Source organism: Pteropus vampyrus, unplaced genomic scaffold (genome assembly GCF_000151845.1).
Source record: "Pteropus vampyrus isolate Shadow unplaced genomic scaffold, Pvam_2.0 Scaffold85, whole genome shotgun sequence".
Lineage (NCBI taxonomy): Eukaryota > Metazoa > Chordata > Mammalia > Chiroptera > Pteropodidae > Pteropus > Pteropus vampyrus.
This window is the reverse complement of record NW_011888866.1, coordinates 7,035,633-7,054,728: the sequence shown is the minus strand read 5'-3', so window position 1 is coordinate 7,054,728 and position 19,096 is coordinate 7,035,633. Positions and strand designations below refer to the sequence as shown.

General features: G+C 32.6%; 1 protein-coding gene and 1 pseudogene across 4 annotated transcripts in view; both read left to right on the top strand.

Moving 5' to 3' along the window:
• TCF12 (transcription factor 12) overlaps positions 1 to 19,096 on the top strand; it is a 293,031-nt gene that overhangs the window by 29,581 nt on the left and 244,354 nt on the right. The gene's annotated exons all lie outside the window — the stretch shown is intronic.
• LOC111742070 lies at positions 5,945 to 6,063 on the top strand (annotated as a pseudogene).

Here is a 19,096-nt window from a genome sequence, read left to right as displayed (position 1 = left end):
CTGTAATTTTGCCATGCGTGCCATTTATTAGCAGATATATTCTTTCTGAAAGTTTTGACAGTATACTATAGAAATGGTTTCAGAGTTTCTGCTCTTTCTTTCTAAGGAACCCTTTAATTCTAGGCAGAATTTAACTTTGTTGGTTTTGATAAGGTGTTACATCTTCAGTCAGAGTAGGAGATATTATTAACCAGACATAGTACTATGCCTGTACTGTTTTTTTTTTTTCTTTTATCTTCACTTAATATTTTTTAGGAAAGTGTTTTGAGATATTTGAAAAGGGAGAAATCTTTCAGTGTTTTATTTAATTGGCCTTCATTCTTTAACACATCTGCTTTATAATATGAAAAGGGGTTCCCAACCACAATCCTCCCTCCCCCTTTCTGGATGCAGCTTTTATTTTCAAGTAATCCTGGTTCTCTATGAACTGTAACATGCTGTTGATACCTTGTATTACAGCAAGTAAAAATTGGTACTGTTGTGACAGGATATACCCTGTGCCTCAAGGAGGAATCAGGCAGAGTTTGAACATTGTCCCATGTATGTATCATAGGGTGTCAGCTGACTGGGTTTCCAGAGAACACAAGATTGCCATGGCAACAAAAGCTCTTTGAAGGCAGAAATCTTGGCAGAATGGTTGGGTCTTTTGAAGTGCTGGGTGTGTTGATAGGAAAGGATCCAGTCAGCAATAAGCACACAACTGTAGGCCAGCAGTCAAGTAAAAATAAGCACTTAGTCTTTAGCTTTAACTTGAGGGCAGATATATTTTGTTTCCTCCTTAATGCTAATCTTCCTTCAAAACAAATATTTATATGAGGTTTTCTTTTTATATGTACACTTTTTCAAGAACATAACTTTCCAGGCATGAGCTGTACGATGTTTTGGCTAGCCTAAATTGTTTCAGTTTTTGTTAAAACAATGTGGTGAAATGCGTTCTAGTATTAATGTGTTCTGATATTAAAAGCAGAGTAGATAAATTTATTACAAATTACTCAATTCAGAATTTGATATTGTTTAAAAAGTATTGAAAAATAAAAATAAATCCTCAGACTTCATGATCTTCATTGTTTTCAAGATCCTTATCATACCTGACCAACTTTCTCTCTCTGTTCTCTACTCTGATTCTCAATCTTCTCCATGATTTTGCATTTGTGGCTGTTCCTGCCCGCTTCTGGTCCATCACTCACATTGTGCCTCCTGCCTAGCATGCCTTCTCATTTTTCTGCCTCTGCAAACACTACATCTCAGAATTTTTTTTTCTCAGGTTTCACCTTTGTTATTAAGCTTTCTCTGACTACTATAACCTCCAGGAATCTTTTCCTTCCCAAACTCTTGATTAAAATTTATATATGGAATTATATAGAGTTTAACATGATTCACACATTTTTTTGTTTGTTTGTTTATATGTTTAATGTTTTGTGTTGGTCTTATTAATAAGAAGCTTTTTTGCGGTCAGGAATTGTGCTCAATACTCTTGTGCCTAATTATAAAGGACCAGATATATGGTTAATACTTAGTGAAAACTAGTTCATTAATGGCTTTAATTTGAAATTATTAATGATCAAAAATTATATTCAAATAATAGACTGTTTAGCTTTTTACTAAGTTGTATATGTAGTCATCATAGACTACATATCTTAAGGATACTGTATTATTTTTTATAGTTGATCCCAGGGCTAATAATTTCTGTAGATCTCTTTCCAATCACAGTTCCTTATCTAAATTCAAAATGATTTGGATGACTTTTCAAAATTCTCCCAAGAATGATACATAACTAATATTATTCTAGATATCTAAAAGTTAATTCAGTCCATGTAGTGAAAGTCTTAAGGTACTAAAGTTTAATTCATATATGGAACCACAGTTGAGAATGGGACATATATAAGAGTAGTCATTTCTATATTAACACAGTTTCCTTATGTACGAATGACTTGCTTGAATTTTTTTGTACATTGATTTTGTTATTCTCTTCTGTTATTTCTTTTTTTTTTTTTTTTAAAAAAAATAGATGCTGGTCAAACTTTTAAGGAAAACCGTTCCAGGGACTAGGTGGACATTTTGCCATTTTGATTTATTAGAAGCTATTTGAAATGATAACCCAGCTTTAAGCAACACCACTGTCTGCAGATGTAAAATGCAGTTCCTACTTTTTAGGCTAGTTCATTGTAAAATAGGGAAATTTTTGGTTTTACAAAAACTTTAAAAGATTTTCTCCCTCTAATCTATAAATGAAGAGGAAGGTAAAAGCTAGCTGCTGAATCAGATGTTTTAGGATTATTTTATTACATCCTGTCTGAAAAAGACTTCACACATTATTTGCATGCATCTTTTACTTAGAAATGTTAGACTTCAGCCTTTATTTTTAAAATTATTTATTTGTTGAAGAAATATCTAAAGTACATAATTAAACTCAAAGCTTACATTTAGCTTTTTGCTTTTGTTTACTGAACCAGGTCTAGGGGAAAAGACTAGGGCCTTAGGGGAGTGCCAGGATCTTCTGGGTCTGATAATATTTTAGGGATATTCCCCATTCACAGTATAGTTATTATTCCCTTAAAGCAAGTGGAGTACAGAAGCTCTTGGATTAACCACTATGGAAAATGATTTGATAGTTAATGATTTATATATAGTTCTTCACTATTTATGATAGCATAAATTATATTTAGGTGAATTTATAACACTATTTAAGTCATTTTTGATTAAAATCCTTATACATTCTTATTGTTTTCTTAAAGCTTACTAAATATCTGTTTTATCAGGGTTATAGTCATGAATACTTTTGTATTTTGCTTTAATACAGCAATAGTGTATTGCATTATAAGGAAGGATGATAGAATTGTTTGATTATTTGCAAACCTTTTTCCAGTTACTGTGCATTTATATAAGTGGCATTTTAATTTTTTATTTCCTTTTTACTTATAGTTATTTCTCAGCTTGTCAATTTTTAGCAGGACTGACCAATTTTTAGCTTTAATTATGTTGTATAATCTTCATTCTGCTCTGTAATCTAAACAGCTAAAAACTGACCTCCTTGGGGTTAGCGAGATAGGTAAGCCTTGTTACAATCAGAGACTGTTGATACGTGAAAATAGGGTGGAGAAGAGCGCATGAGCTTTGTTTAAGCTCTTTTTGTAGCTTATTTCTGTTTGCCTTTGGGTAGAGTTGATTGTAGTCACTTGATGTATGACTATGAGAGATACGGACTGTTGTCATTTCTCCTTCAGGTGACTTTGACATTTAAAAAATTTTAAGCTTTTTTTCCTCATTTAGTAGCAAAATTTGAGAAAATATTCAAACAAAAGGCTTGTTTATGTTAAATGTATTAGAACATGAACTTTAATGCCAACTGATTGTCAATTAAAGTTATGTAAAAAAACTTATTAAATAATAGAAATGTTTTTGGCATAAAATGGATATATAATTACTGACAGTGATTACTGTATTAAACTCTAAAATGCCCTGATAAAGAACATTCTTTTTAATACCTTCTTGCCTGTCCCAGTGTGAAGAAAGTTTTTCGTAAATGTAGAGAAAAAAAGAACATTTAAATTCCCCCTTTTGGTTATTGAGAGTAGAGACTGAATTGATCAGTTAAGAAATACCTTTTCAAGGACATTTGTTGGTATTAGATGGAACATAATAATTTATTAATTTGATGGGTTCTATGTAGTTCCTGAAATTCATGGCTCTAGTTTGAGCTTTTCTTTAACTCTGGCATCTTCTCATTTTTCTCTTTGAATCTGTCTAGTTTACTGAGTGAGGAGGATAGTCAGAGCTGTGTCTTCCAAGCACCAGGTGTGCCTCTTTCCTCACTGTGGCGTGCCTGACTTTTTGCTGACTTTTACTGCTTTTACTGACTTTCGCTGACTTTTACTGACTTTTTGCTGTCTGATGGATTGGGCCAAACTCAGAGGAGAGGAAGTGGGGAACCAACTGATTAGGACTTGTTGTGAGTTCAAGAAAAATTCATGAAGAGAGTAAGGATGTTCATTTCCAAAGATGATATGGAGGGCACCACTCGTGGTTTTCAGCTCAGCCTCACTAGGGTGAAAAAATGGAGATCAAGTTTCAGGGATTGTATCCATTGGAGATCTTATCTGAGGAAACTTGAACACAGTAACCATAGTGGAATTATAAAAAAAAAAAAAAAAATGAGTGTTGTTTCATATTAAGCTAGTAAGGTGGAGCGACTTGTCCTTTTAGCTAGAAAAAAAAATCTTTTGAGCTACTCAGTGGTTATTAAGTGAGAATATAATTTCGATATCTATTTCTTTGGCTTAGATTTAATTAGAAATAGTTGAAAAAGCTGGCTCCCATTAATTTCTTTTAGATCCATTCATAGTATTAGTTTTGGAGCATTAACCTAAGAGGGATCAGGTTGCTTTTCAGTCAGTTTGAAGCAAATAGGATCTGTCTGAAAGTGCAACAACATGGCTTTGACTTTTACTCTGAGTGAAATGGGAAGCCATTGGAAGGAAGGCCATGTTTTAAAAGGATCACCCTGGCTGCTTTGTAGAGAATAGTGTAGAAACGAGAAGACCAGTTAGGAGGCTATAGATAACATGTGCTTGAATTGGGGATATTAAGGTAGGACTGATGGATATTAGGCCCGAGCAACAGAAAGAAGAGTTACTATTAATTGAGAACAGGGAAGACTGAAGGAGGACCAAGTTTATTTTTTTTAATAATAAGACTGGACATACACTTTTAGACATGTAAAAGTACCTATTAGACATCCAGTTGGAGCTATTAGTAGATAATTTGATATTCTGGTCTGGGATGCTGGGCAGAGGTATGAGCTGGAGGTATCAACTTGGGAGTCATCTGAATGTATATGGAATTTAAAGCCATGAGATCAGAGTGAGTGTAGATAAAGAAGAGATCAAAAGACTATGTACGCACTTCAGCGTTTAGAAGTTGGGTAATGAGCAAGAGAAGCTTGAGAAGACATGTCTAGAAATAAGGAGGAAAATGCGGCAAGTGTGGTATCATGGAAGGGAAATGAGATTTTTTCAAGGAAGAAACCACTGTTACTAAAAATTAAATGCTGCTGAGAGGTCAATTAAGATGAAGATTAAGAAATGACCACTCAACAATGTGGAAGTTATTGATGAATTTGAAAGGAGCAGTTGTGGTAAAATGGAGGGCTCAAAAGTCTTGGGATAGTGGAAGTAAAGAAATAAGAGACAGCAAAGTATAGACTCTTCACATAAGAGTTTACTCTTATATCCTGCACTTTATGTATATGCATTGCTGATTAATTTTTAGATCAACGATACCACAAGGAAAGTTAACTAATCTTATTCACCAATGACCTGATTATGTATCATTACATTTAGAGTTACTTTGTGCTAGTTATTAGAACTGGAATAGAAGGTGGCTTAATAATATAAGTCAAGTTAAAAGCAGGTTATCTTGTTGGTAGGAATGTAAAATGGTGCAAGCTGCTTTGGAAAATAGCATGACTAGTCCTCAAAAGGTTTATCTGAGTTAACATGTGACCCAGCAGTTCCACTCCTAAATATATACCTGAGAATTGAAAACATGTCCACTCAAAAACTTGTATGCGAGTGTTTATGTAAGCAGCATTATTCATAACAGCTAAAAAGTGAAAACAAACCAACGTCCAACTGATGAATGTATAAAATGTTGCATATCCATACAATGAAGTATTATTTGGCCATAAACTAGAAATACAGCACTAATACATGTTACAATATGAATGAACCTTGAAAATATGCTAAGTGAAAGAAGCCAGTCACAAAAGGCTGTCTATTGTATGATTCCATTTAAATAAAATGTCTAGAATAGGCAAATCTATAAAGATAGAAAGTAGATTAGTGGTTACCTGGGCCTGAGGTGGAGGGCAAGGAAGAATGACTGTTAATGGGTGTGGGTTTCTTGGGGATGTTGTGTGGTGAAATTTTTTAAAATTAATAGTGGTGTCTACGGCCATGCCACCCCGAACGTGCCCAATCTCGTCTGATCTCGGAAGTTAAACAGGGTCAGGCCTGGTTAGTACTTGGATGGAAGACCACGTAGGAATACCAGGTGCTGTAAGCATAGAAGAAATAAGTAAAAAAATAAAATAAAATTGATAGTGATTTGATGCTTGCACAACTGTGAATATAATAAAAGTATTGAATTATTACTTTAAATATGTGAATTGTGTGGTCTGTGAATTATATCTCAATGAAGTTATTATAAAAGAAGTGAGTTATTTATGCTTAGTGACTAATAATAAGTTTTTTTCCCCATTACTAAAATGTCTGACCCATTCCTATACATTGCTGGTGAGAATGCAAATTACTATAACTCTTTTGGAAGGGACTTTGGCAGAATATGACAAAACTACATATGCATTTACTTTTTGACCCATATTTTACTTCTGAAAATTTACTCTGAAGATTTGTCTCCAGCAATACAGGAATACACATGGACAAGATTATTCATTGTAGCATTATCCATAATTGCAAAATATTGGAAACAACTTAAATGTTAATACAGAAGAGAGTGATTAAATAGGCTATGGTACCATGCACACAATGCAGGTATATAAAAGAATGGAATTTCTGTGAATTAATATGGAATGATTTCTAGGATTATATGGTTGAGTTCCATAAAGAAAGTGCAAAAGAGCATCTATACTATATTGCTTGATGTAAGAAAGAAGGCAGCATAAGAAAATACACATATATCTGCAAATGAAATATGGGAAAGATTAACCAGAAACCACAAACACAGTGAGTGGGAACAGGGTGGAATGAATGAGGGATGGGAACGGGAATAACGGAATTGGAGGAGGTTGTGACATTATTGACTATAGCTTTTTGTATGGTTCTGACTTTTGGAACTATGTTAGTGTTTCACATTTAAAAAATTTATAAAGTTAGAGAAAAAACCACTGAAAAAGGAATAAAACAAATGAACTCAACTGACTTCAAATGAATAATATAATTACATGTGGGTTGGGGGACAAATTAACACAAATAACTTGTGCATACAATATTTGGACTATAGGGTCTCACTTTTGAAGACGAAAAGAACTCAAAAAAATATTGAACTTAGTGTGTAGGCTTTCCTTTTTTTGTGCAGAGCTATGGGTTAGCAAATCCTAAACTATTGTACTTTCTATGTTTACCAGGATTGAGCAAATAGACAAATATTTTATGGGTAATGGAAGCCAGATTTCTTATTGTTGGAGGAGGAGTTTTTAAATATGAAAAGTGGAAAGCAAGAAAGAAGAAATCCTTTAGCGTTCAGTTGAAATCTGAAGAATTAATATAAAGCTCATCTTTCTTCCTTCTCGGTATCTGTCCATCAGTCTAGTCTGTTCATTTATAGAAATAATTATAGATGAGACAGGTAGTTGCATGTATGTGAATATGTGTATGAATATATGTGTATATGTATATGTTAATTTATTTCATACTCTTCTATACCAACCCCTTGTGTGTATCTGCTTCCTGATTTTGGTCAATAAATTTGTCATTGGCTAAGCTTGTTAGGTAAGCTATTACAAAAAAATTTATTTAAGTGCTGTCTTTGATTTTGTAGTTTGGCCATTTGTAAATGTTATTTGTTAAATACATTTGCTCAAACATTAGACTTCTAGCTGCTTAATTGTAAATAGTGGACCTCCTTGAAATATATTTGATTTAATTTTGTAAACATTCCCCCCAAATTTTCCTTTAAAAATTTTTTGCAGTGTTGGTAAAATGTTAATAAAGAATCTCTTTTGACAAAAATTTTTAGCTTATGTGCAAATGGAAAGCAACATATCTGTAGCTATCTTTTGTGATTTAATAGATTAAGTTTATTTTGACATTGAGATTTATGTACCAACATGTAGCTGATGGCCATGATGTAGTAATAATCAGGATATGGTAACAGTTCATTTAAAATATTAGTAATCAAGATGCTTTTATCTATAGTTGACAAAACGTAGGCTAAAGCAAGAATTAAAGCTGTTTTGGAGTCATTGAATTTGCTACTAAACCCTACATTAAAAATATATATAATTATAATTATACTCCTATGCTTCTTATATAATTATACTTCTATACTTTAGAAAAGAAAATATGTGTGAATTTTGGGTGTTTTAATAATTGTTAATTATGTAATAATTGAATTTTCTTTTGGTGATTTTAAACTATTAGAATCTTAGGAAAATTGAATTACCTAAAAAATTCTGCCTAGCTCTATAACCTGTGTGAATATGTTAAAAAATAAAATGTTAGTAACTAAAAATCTTTTTGTTTATTATGCCAGACAACTGACCCATAGCTAATTCCAAGTAACAGTTTTATTAAAAATTAAATTTTAAAAAAAGTTTACATCTAAACTGAGGTCTCTGCACAGTATTTCTCACTAAAAGTATTCAGGGATACTTGGAAAATATAGCTGGTTTCATAATTGAGCCGTGAAATGTACAAGCTAAGTCTGGAACATCTTGTCATACCAAATAATAAGGAAAGAATTGAGCATTTATCCTGCCTTTCCTATAAGAACTATATCATTGGGCAACTACATAGTAGATGAAAGGAAGTTTATTTTTATAGAATCATTATTTTTATAGAACAGTATAGCTAACAAGTGAGAAAGGAATTGTAAAATTAGAATATCACCATTTTGTAAGCCCTAATAAATTAATGAGTAGACGTATGAACATCATAGATAATAACACTACCAGAGAAAGACAGCTGGAACATTTGTCTCCTGATACAAGACAAAATGCCACCCATGAAGTGGTGTTGCCCCCTGTCCCCTCAAAAATAATCGAACCTCAATCTGATTAAGCATCTAAGTTAAACTATTAACTTACAGAAAAATACAGAAGATGAAAATGTTAACTAATAGGAAGAAGACATAATCAGAAAAATCCAGACTGTGAGGAATGCTATAGAACAACCTATTAGTTTATTCCCTCCCCGCCCACCCCAAAATCTTAAAGCAAAAGCATGAGGAGACACATTTTAAAATTTAAATTAATGAAAATTAAATTAAAAATTCAGATTCTTATTTGCACTAGTCACATTTCAGGTGCTCAACAGCTGTGTTGGACAGTGTAGATATAGAACATTTCCAACATTGCAGAATGTTCTTTTGGGTAGGTATGTAAGTTTCTTAGGGCTTCTATAACAAAATATCACAAACTGAGTGCCTTAAAATAACAGAAATTTATTCTCGGACAGTTCTAGAGGCCAAAATTTTAAGATCAAAGTGTTGGCTGGACCACATTCCCTCTGAGGGCTCTAGGGCAGTATCCTTTAATTCCTCTTCCAGCTTCTGGTGTCACCATGATATTTTTCGGTTTGTGGAAGCATACTTCCAGTTTCTGCTTTCATCGTCACATAGCCTTTTGTCCTGTATCTCTGTGTCTCAAATTGCTCTTCTCTCATAAGGACACAAGTCATTGGATTTAGGGTCCACTCTAAATCCAGGATGACCTTATCTTGAGATTCTTAACTTAGTTACCTCTACAAAGACCCTGTTTCTAAATAAGGTTACGTTCACGGGTACTGTGTGTTAGGACATGAACGTCATTTTGGGCGGGGGGGAGGCACATTTTTAACCCACTCAACATTAAACAGTGGTACTAAAAATTAAGAGATTTAAGAGATATATCAAACAGTTGCAGTGTCTGGACTTTATTTGGATCCTGATGCAAACAGATTATAAATTTAAAATTATGAGATCATTGAACATTTGAACCCTGGATATTTATATTAAAGAATTTTTGTTAACTCTTTTACATGTGATAATGGTATTATAATTATGTATAAAGAAAGAGCCTTTACCTTTTAGAGGTATAGCGATACTTAACAGTTGAGACGAAGTGATATATGGGAGGTTCTTCAAAATATACTTTAATGAGGAAGTGAGTAGGGTTATAGATCAGAGCCTGTAAGCTACTGTCCATTTAGCTTGCATACTGTTTTTAAAAATAAAGCCATGTTACCCTGAACAAGCCTGATCCTGAACAAGCCATGTTACCCTGAACAAGCCTGATCCTGTCTGACCTTGGAAGCCAAGCAGGGTGGGGCCTGGTTAGTACTTGGATGGGAGACCACCTAGGAAGACTAGGCGCTGTAGGTGTAAAAAGCAGATAAGGGATTGTAAGCTGACAAGGTCCTTGCAATCTGTGAGGTCAACCAAGGGTTGCCTCACCTAAAAAAAAAAAAAAAAAAAATTAAAAAAATTAAAAAATTAAAGAGTTATTGGAACACAGTCACACCCATTTATTTACATATGGCCTATGGCTGCTTTGCAATACAGAGGCAGAACTGAATAATTGGAAGAAAGACCCATTGGTCAACAAAAACTTAAATATTTACTGTATGGCATTTTACTAAAAAGGTTCGTTGACTCCTGTAGAGATGAAACAAGGTATACCATTAAGTGAATAGTAAAAGCTGTCTTCTTTTTACATGTTTGAAATTTTCCAATGTTAAATTATCTGAAAAATAATAGTTGACTATCTGATTTTAGAGTAAGAAAGAACTGAGTCTAAAAAGAGAAAATCAAAGGGAAATATGAAAAATTTTTAGTCTATAAAAAATTCTGTTATCTGTAACATTTCTTAAAGGTCTGAAATGAATGTGGTAAGATAACATTTATTAAATCTGGGTGGTAGATACATTATATTTTATATTTATCTGTATGCTAAAAAATATTTTCAGTTTAAAAAAGCAAAACTCTGTTATAAATCTAAGTTAAAATGTGTAAGGGCAAACTACACATTTGGGAAAGTATTTGCAATACATTTATGAGCCCCAGGACATATGCAGCCACTATAAATCATAAAGAACAAAATTTCTGTTAGAAAAATTAGAAAAGAACATGTGATATTTTCCAAAGAAAGGCAACTGGCCAAGGTATATATGGGGAAAATGGTTTAAAAAAAAGAGAAAGAGACCATAATCAGAAAATGGTTAATTAAAAAAATTAGGATTAAAGTTATATCTGTATATATACACATATAGAGAATAAACTATGTATATATATAGAGAGAGTTGTTTGTAGCTTTATTGTATTTTGTGTATATTTTGGTTAATTGTTTTGAATATAATATTTTAGAGTAAGCTAAAGTTTTTAAAGTTCAACAATAGCAAAGGGGTAATCTATTTTTAGTAATTGAGTTTATTGGTTAATTATTAGAAATTTCTATTCATACATGTGTTTAACATCTCATGTATACTGATTGTTGAGATACTTTTCTAGAGGTTCTTAAACTTTAGCACACATCAGAATCACTTAGAACAGCAGTCCCCAACCTTTTTGGCACCAGAGTCTGGTGCTCCTATGAGTCTGATGCTTGATCTGAGGTGGAGCTGAGGCGGTGATGCTAGCGCTGGGAATTGGCTGCAAATACAGATGAAGCTTCGCTGCTTGCCTGCTGCTCACTTCCTGCTGTGTGGCCTGGTTCCTAACAGGCCACAGACTAGTACTGGTTCACAGCCCTGGGGGATTGGGGACCCTTGACCTAGAGGGCTAGTTAAAACATAGACTACTTGACCCCATTCCCAGAGTTTTTGATTCAGTGGTTTTGGAATTGGGCAGAGGATTTGCATTTCTAACAAGTTCTCCTGTGATCTGATTCTTCTGATTGAGGGACCACATTTTGGTAAACAAATGCTCTACAATATTTTTTTTTTTTTTTTTGAAGGAAAGAAAACATATGAATGTAAAGCAACTAAAATCTGTCTTTGATGCACAGGAAGTTATTCTCATTTTGGTTTATGATCAGTTAAATGTTTATGAAAAAACATTCATTTTATAGAGAATCATTTGGAATCTTAAGCTTTGTATTTGTAACTTGCACAGCTTTGATACATAGGTGATGATTTAATTGATTCAGGTTTAGCTTTTTTTAAATAGAACTGGGCTCTTTGTAGTATATCGAGTAGCAGTGTTATTTAGATGAATGAAAATGAACTTAGAGTAAGTGAAAATAGTGAAAAGAACAAGTGATATAAAGAAAAAATTTGAATCTGCTAATATAAAATTAAGCAGGCAGAACAAAATATATATTTTTGGGGAAACATTTGGTAAAATTATTTTTAAAAGCAAGAGAATAATAAAGCTAAATTCAGCATTGTGGTTACCACCCACGGAAGAGTATTTATATTCCATTATTTGTCTATAGCTTACACATATGATATGAATATTCTTTTTAGTATTCACTAAGAAATACTAAAAGCAAAGTGCTCTATTTCCTTCATAGAAAAAGAATCTTATGAAAAATATAGCTTCCTTAGGCTCTTTAGTCAGGGCTGCCGAATACCCTAGGCCAGCACTGTCTGATAGAATTTTGGCATTGATGAGTGTGTTTTTTAATATGTGCTGTCACATATGGCTAATAAGCACTTGAAATGTGGCTAGTGCAACTGTAAAACTGATTTTTAAATTTTAATTATTTAAAATTTATATTTAAATAGGCATGTGTGGCTGGTGTCTACCGTATTAGACAATATAACTCTAGGCAGTTTAGGACATGGGTTATTTCTTGAGTTATTAATCTATTAATTCTTTTACAGAATATGCAGTGTTTGGTTTGCTGCCATTTTGCTTAGTCTCTGATTTTTGAATATTCTTGTCTCCTGCTTCCGCTTCTTATGTATGGTAGTAGCAGTTTGATTTATAGGCATACTTCATTTTATTGTGCTTCACTTTATTGCACTGCCAAATATGTTATTTACAAATTGAAGGCAAGACCCTCCACCAGCAAAAAGATTGTGACTTTATAGTGTTGCTCACTTTATTTTGGTGGTCTGGAACTGAACCTGAGGTATGCCTTTACTTACTTTCTTGTGCCTTCTAAAATTGAGTCTTCAGGATCAGAAGTTACTGGACTAAAGTTTATTGAAAGCATAGTAATATTTTACTGATAATATTCTTTGAAATTTTCGTAAAATCATATTTTTTGTATGTCAATTTTATTTGATTTTTTAACTTAATTTAAATATTTCTCCCTTTGACTTTCGAGTCCTCAAACAAAATTCTTTTTATTTAATTTGGTTTATACTTTCAATCATTCAGTAAATATTACTTGTTTGTTGTGAACCATACATTCCTGAGAAATCGGGAATGATAGAGGAAATAGACTGACTTATGCTGTGAGTATGTTTGGAAGTATCTTGTGGAAGCAAAATGTGCCTGATAGAAACACATTGGATAGTCATGGCGGAATGAGAGTAAGAAAGTGTACGACTGGGAAGGGACCAATAGAAAACTTTTATATATTTCTACTTTGTAATGTTGTCACTTGGTGGTAATAGAAATTGTGTATCAAAGTTCTTAGCAGTGTTCCAAAGTTCTTAGCTATCTATATAATGTGAATTCTTAATTTGCGAAAATTATATTTGAAAAAGATTTGTACCTGTAATATATAAAGGACTTACACTAAAAAAAGACTATAATTTTTTTTTTTTAAAGGACAAAGGATCTAAATAGGCCCTCTATCAAAGAAGATATATGAATGGCCAGCAACATTTGTAAACATATTCATTGTCATTAACATTGTTATCGGAGACATGAACATTAAAACCACAATGAGATACATTGCACACTGATTAGAATGGCTAAGGTAAAAAACCCAAAACACCAAGTGATAATCCCAAATGTTGCTGAGGATGTGGAGCAACTAGAACTCTCATATGTTGCAAGTGGAAATGAAAAATGATGTATCCACCTGGAAAACAGTTTAATATTTTCTTATAAAGTCAAACATACACTTACCATATGACCCAATATTCCTGCTCCCTGGAATTTATCCAAGAAAAATGAAAACGTGTGCATACAGTGTTTTTCCAGAATGTTTATAGTGGTCTTATTCATAATACTAACTGTGAAACAACCTAAATATTTATCAACTGGTGAATAAATTTAAAAAATTATACCACAATATGGATATATCACATCCATATAGAGGAAAACTACTCAGCATCAAAAAGGGACAAATTATTGATACATGCATACATGATTGAATCTTGAAAGCATCAAGCAAGTGAAAAAAGATGTATATGAGTTTATCTACACAAAACTTCTCTATCTTAGTGATTCTTATATTTTTTTCTGCTACCTAGGTGATGGATATTAACTTTAATTTTAATATACTAACTCATGATGTTATAGCTTTATTCTTAATCCTAGGTCGATAGTTTATTATAGTACTAGGTGTTTTCTAAATGTCTGAAACCTGTCATGTGGTGCTTAGAAGAACATTTTTAGAGTTTTAGAGTTATCTGCATATAGCTGCTAATTGAAATCTCAGGAATATGTAGTTGTTTGTGGAAAATTAAAATAGCTGTTATAGTACCTGGTTGCAAAAAAAAAAAAGAACTCACGTAGGCTGGTTCAAGTAAAGATATTTAAATCTTGGAAGTCCAATATGAAAACAAATACAGTTAGGTTTTATAGGAATTAAAAAATAGAAACTGAGTCTGTTTTCTCTGTCCTTTAGGGGCCATGGTCTTTTGATTCAGCAGGTTCCTAGGTGATATTTGCTTTTTGCTCTTCTTTTTACAGATGAGCTTCCTTTAGTTATTTATTGCTTTGCCTAAATTCACAAGACCTACAGCTTAAGTACTATCTTTCTGTCTGCCTCTTGAGTCCAGTTTGCAAGAGAGAACATTTGGTGATTAATTCGCCCAGGGATTGACTAGTCTGAGATTGGCTGCTCATGTCTCATTAAGTTAGTTGCGGTTAGGGACATGATTGTTGTTAACTGGTACAAACATGGCTGCCTAGGTCTGCCCTTTTAACTGGGGCTGTGAGTGAGGGTTCTGTATATGTGTATTATAAAAGTAATTAAACGAATTCATGTAATAAGTTATTTTAGTTACTTTTATACATGTTCATTAACAGACTTTTTGAGCATCTATTATAAAAAGATAGTGTCAGGTGGTGGTGCTACAAAGATGGCTAGAGGAAGGTATAATCTTTGCCCGCAAGGAATTGTAGTCTTAGTGGGAGTGTCACATAAACAATAATGCAGTGCAGTGATAATAAGCAGGTAATTCTAATACAAGTAGTCTACTTAATAGTCATACCAAATAAGGGCTCAGAGTTGGATTTCTGTCCCCAAGACAGTGTGGCCTTGACTAGTTTCTTAAAATATCAAAGTACCAGTCTTTAAAGTGAGACTGATATGCAGCTTCACTGTGTCACCCCAGATAATGTACACGAAGGTATCATGTAAAAGTGTTAAGTCTAACAAAAGTATTATAATTATTTTATTAGACTGTTTCATTGCCTTCAATTTTAGTGTAATCTTTATTTTTGAAAAACTGTAATTTTTCATACTCTTTTACCCTAGGAGGATATATCATCTTCTTGACCTTTCTTTTCATGTAGACATAAATTTTGCTGTGAGTTTTAACTGTATTGTCTTTTTTTATATTACTTATTGCTTTCTTAATTCTTCTACTAGGTTCTTTGACATTTTGTTTGGTTCTTTCCTTGTCTCGCCATTCTGTTTGTTTTTACTTTTAGAATTTATTGTTTGAACTTTAATACAAATATTTGAAGCTATAATTTTATATGCAAGTATTTGTATATATATTATTTCTAATAAGTTGCTTTATTTTTAAAACTAAAATTGATCTCATTGGTATCGTTTTGTATTAACTCAAGTTTATATTGGTTTGCCATTTTTAAATGTTTAGTCTGGAGTAAAGGCGCCTGTTACTTGTATGATTGTGGATCTATGTATTTTTGCCCCCAGTTCAACTACAGGTTTTGTTGTTTAGAAGCCAGTTATTTGGTGCTTTAAAATTACATTGCTTTCTGAAGTTAATTATGTTGGGAAACCTGAAAATGATTATTTTGTTTCTCAGTTGAGACAAATACATGCTGCTGACTCTAAGTCACGTAGTGTTAAATAAAGTACTCAGATTTGGATGACTACTTTATTGAATGTACCCCACTTAATTTTTCTGTCAGTACTTTACATTAAGACAGCCATCACCAAAATTAGCTCTTCAAAACGGTGGCTGACAAAAATATATTAATTATATACTATATGTATCTCGTGTAATGAATAATAAGTGTAGTTATGGATTCTGGACTTTAAAAATGGCATTCGTATAGTGATTTAGAAGAAAGCATATATATTAATTTTACATTTCCAATTATATTTTCAACATTGCCAAAGCAATATACACACACTCAGAGAAAAATATACATAAAGTTAAAAAATGTAAATAAAGAAAAATAACACCATGTTCCCACCACCTAGAGATGGTTCTGTTAATACTTTAGTATATGTTATTTCAGATGTTTTTCTATGTAAATATACATACACATTAGTTTTTTACTAAAATTATACTGTTGTTTATGTCATTTTAGTATATGCTTTTTTTAGTTAACAGTTTGTTTTTTTTTAACAATCATGTCAGCATATTTTTATCTTATCTAATACCTGATTTATACTCACATGTTTTCAGTTTTCCAATAAATACTTGCCATTGATCTCTCCAAACCTGGTCCAATGCTAGATGACTCATTGCATTTGGTAATTACCCCTTAAGTGTTTTTAAGTCTAGCAAGCCCCTCCCTGCACCTTTTTCTTGACCATGATGTTTTGATTAGACCTTGTCTTTTGTTTTTTTGGCGGGGAGGGGGTATGCCCGGTTGCTTCCTCTTGGTGCTCTTTAGCTTATTCCTCCATACCTTGTATCTTTTTTCTTCAGCTCTCTATATCTTATATTTTAAGTAAGTGTATAATTTTAAATCTAGCTAAATTATAAATACCCTTCCAGTTAATCTTTCAAACGCATCATTACGGTAAGTAAAAGTTTTGAACGACTTTAATCCTCATTTTTCTTTTCGCTCAAAGTCTAGAAAAGAAAGTTGAATTTTCATAGATTACCTATGTATACATTTCTTAATTTAGGATAAACTAATAAAAATAGGAAATCTAGGTTTATTTATATCCACAAATAGTATTATCTCTAGTCTATAATTTGCTTGAGTGTAAATTCAAGTTATCGCTAGAGTTTTCTTTCAAAACATTTAAAGCATTTAAATTAATATTTCTTAAAAAATAATGTAAAAAGGTGCAATGCTCAGGCATTTGCATACCTTACCTTGTATTACTGTAACCATTATTAATCAAATTATAAAGTTTTCATCAAAGGACCAAGTCTTAACATTTACATCTCCATATGTTTCAGGTTCTGGAAATACATATTGCTTAGTGCAAAATGTTTTAATGATTATTTAAGAAAATAGATTTCTTTGAGATATCATGTTTTGGTATATTACTTATTTGAATTCTGCTACGTCTTATTTTTCTTCGTAATTGGGAAAGTGCTGATAGACTGTCATACTAGACTTTAAAATGAAGTTGTCCATCCACAAATTGCCAGAACATGGAAATATGAGTAGATGTATCTGAAAACATACAAAATATGAACCTTGAAGCTTATTTTTCTGGAAATACCATTGGTGATTTTACAGTTGTAGAATTTGACTTTGTGGGTAAAACAGGTTTTGGGGACTAAAATTGCAAGCCTGAGTCCTTATATATTTTTATATTTATTAACCCAAAATAGTAATGAAAACTAAACAAAAATAATTTATGAACATTTTACAAATTTCATATTATACGAGCATCATGCAATTAATTTCTGTTTCTTGGCCTTGATTATTATAAACATTTTGGGATTCCCTCCTCCAAAGTTTCATTGGTGTAGTTATATTAATTTTTATGTCATGCAAATTGAGTAGTTTTGTCTTCTTTATTCAGGAGCTTACTACCTTTCTTCATTATTTTTTTTCATACTATATGTACATAATTTTAACATTTTATTTTTTTATTTTCCCCCTTCCTTCTGATAAACTACCTTTCTGATATTACTTCTCAAGAATAATTGATGCCTGCTCCTTTCCCATTATGGACCCAGAAACAGACTTGTATGTGTGAGCAAAAAGAAAGCTTCGGAAAATCTTCACTTATGCAGTGATTATTTCTGATCCTTTACTGTGCTTTTCAGAATCAAGGCTAGAGCATAACTGAGCTCCCCGACTTGGATCAGGATTCTTTTCATATCTAAATTCCCTTCCATATCAGACAAAGGAGTCCTCTTTCTAAGGCCTGGTTTTAATTTCCTTTACAAAAACCTCTGCAACTACTTGGTCATCTACTTTGTCTCTATCTTATATATTTTTAAATAATTTTTAGGTACCTCGTTTTTAAAATAAGACTCACTTGAATAACTGAATTTGAATTTCTTAGTTAAGGTAAATGCAGTCAGAAATGATTCTACATGTACATAATTAATTGTCCATTAGAAGGTAAGGAGAGTTTATGGTTTAGAAAATATGTGTGTATATTTCTATGTGCTATATTAATATATTGAAGTAAAGAGTGATCTTGATTTTTCAAGTTATAAAAACAGCATTACAAGAACAAAAGGAGAATTTCTCCCATCTAACTTAATCTTAATTAAGCAGTTTAATTTATTTAAACTGAGTTTTTAGTAATTTTCTCCAGAAATATAGATTTTTCTTCATACTCATGATTTAAATGATTTACCCAGTTATACTGCTCAGTAGTGGAACAGATTGCCCTCATCTACTTTAGTTATTGGCTCCCAGCATCCTTAGAATATGATATTATTTTAGAAAGTAAGGGATAAAAAGGGCACCTGTGCTGACAGCAGCCGTGTTGGGAGGTTGCCTAGTCTACCAAAAATTCTTGCTATTTCATAGCCTTTCCACTCAAGTCCAATTCAGGAAATTTTTATTGAGCATCATTCATTTGTATTTGAGCATTCTTAGTGGTTTGGGTTGGCTTCAGATTAGAACACCGACTGTTGTGGAGGAAGTTAATCTTAGTGCAGGGCATAACGAGCAGAGTGATAGGAAGGAATATGGAGATGGAGTGTTGGTAGGAAAGGAGGTAAGGTATAAGCTCCCCTGCCCCCTCCGCCCGCCCCGCCCCATGGGCAGAGCTCAGAATATAGTGATTTCAATTAACGTTTTGGAAACATCCCTCTTCTAATCCTCCTGAATGTTGACTTAGAAACTTTTGGCTTGGAAGATAGTTCTTTCAAGAGAAAGTATGGACATTATACAGCTTGTTATTTTT